The 1,844-nt window shown below is 39.9% G+C and overlaps 1 pseudogene; it reads left to right on the top strand.

The window, feature by feature from the left end:
* Nucleotides 1-447: 447 nt before the first annotated feature.
* On the top strand, nucleotides 448-1,236 carry LOC145050984 (secreted RxLR effector protein 161 pseudogene; annotated as a pseudogene).
* The last annotated feature ends 608 nt before the right edge of the window (nucleotides 1,237-1,844 follow it).

Genomic DNA, 1,844 nt, shown 5'->3' with positions numbered 1-1,844 from the left:
ACCGCTTTCCTTAATGGAAAACTCACAGAGGAAGTGTATATGGCACAACCTGAAGGTTTCATAGATCCAAAATATCCAAATAGAGTGTGTAAGCTTGAAAGCTCCATATATGGACTAAAGCAAGCGTCTCGCAGCTGGAACCTCTGCTTTCATGAAAAGATCAAGGAGTTTGGATTTTCAAGAAGTGAAGGGGAGTCATGCATATATATCAAAGCTAGTGGGAGTAATGTATTCTTTCTAGTATTGTATGTGGATGATATACTCCTTATAGGAAACGATATCCCGACGTTGCAAGGTGTTAAGACGTGGCTTGGGAGTTGTTTCGCTATGAAGGATCTAGGGGAGGCTGCATACATACTTGGTATAAGGATCTATAGAGATAGATCAAATCATCTAATAGGGCTAAGCCAAAGTACATACTTGGATAAGATCTTGAAGAAATTCAAGATGCAGGACTCCAAGAAAGGGTATCTACCTATGAAACATGGCACAAAATTGAGTAAAACTCAATGTCCTGAGTCTAGTGATGAACATGAAAGAATGAGTCGAGTCTCGTATGCTTCTGCTATAGGATCGATCATGTATGCCATGACATGTACTCGTCCCAACGTCTCATTTGCTCTGAGTATGGTGAGCAGTTTTCAGGACAACCCAGGAGAAAGTCATTGGACGACAGTAAAGAACATTTTGAGATACCTAAGAAGAACAAAGGATATGTTCTTGGTATATGGGGGTAAGGATGAGTTGAAAGTTACAGGTTATACAGATGCAAGTTTCCAAACTGATAGGGACAACTCATGTTCGCAGTCAGGATGGGTATTCTTGCTTAATGGAGGAGCGGTCGCTTGGAAGAGTTCCAAGCAGTCGACAGTGCCAGACTCTACGTGCGAGTCAGAGTATATAGCAGCTAGTGAGGCTGCAAAAGAAGCTACATGGTTGAAGAATTTCATTGATGATCTTGGTGTCGTTCCGAGCACCAAGGATCGTTTGGAAATCTTTTGTGACAATGAGGGTGCAGTCGCGTTGACTAAAGAACCTAAAGACCGTGGTAACTCAAGACATATACTTAGAAAGTTCCACTATGTAAGACATCGAGTCGAGGATGGAGATATTGTTGTGAGCAGAGTATTGTCAGAGGAGAATCCAGTCGATCCGTTCACTAAACCACTATCAAGGATCAAGCATGATAGTCATACGAGATCTATAGGCATAAGATTTGCTGAAGATATGGAATAGTTGTTTAGTTGTTTAGTTTGATAATCCTTGAAACATTGAGCAGTATGAATTTGTAATAGAAGTGATGTTTGTTTTGTAGAGACTTAATAAAGTGTTGGATTGCTATCATTTTTGTTTATTTATTACTGTGTTTCACTTTTGCATGTTTAGAACCCACTTCCCGAGTACTAAATACTTAAACCTCCACAGTCGGTCATACTCTTGGAAGTAAGTAGTGATTCAAGATTGTCATGAGTGTTGGTGGATTGACCATTTTGATTGGCATAACATAGTGATTGTGTCAACACTCGTGAGTGCTTTATGGAGATTTAAGCATTGGAACAACCCGCACTTAGAGATTACTTCATGGATTTAGTCACAAGTAATTCTAAGATGGTAATATCTTCTGTTCTTCAAACCGAGATACATGTGGGGCTTTGCTCTATGATTCTGCTATGCATTGGTGTACTTCAACGTTATTCGTAATTGATGGCTATAACGGGTGCATTCATGTGTGATATGATGAAATAGACAAGGACTATGTAGTCAAAGTTTATTCGTCCCTTGTGCCTTAATAGGAGAAGCAATATCTATGGGCCCCTCGATGATTTGGTGCTGACATCTTGAAA

This window comes from Lactuca serriola, chromosome 5 (assembly GCF_051521515.1).
Source record: "Lactuca serriola cultivar US96UC23 chromosome 5, Lser_US96UC23_V15, whole genome shotgun sequence".
Classification (NCBI taxonomy): Eukaryota; Viridiplantae; Streptophyta; class Magnoliopsida; order Asterales; family Asteraceae; genus Lactuca; species Lactuca serriola.
This window is presented reverse-complemented; position numbering and strand designations above follow the sequence as displayed.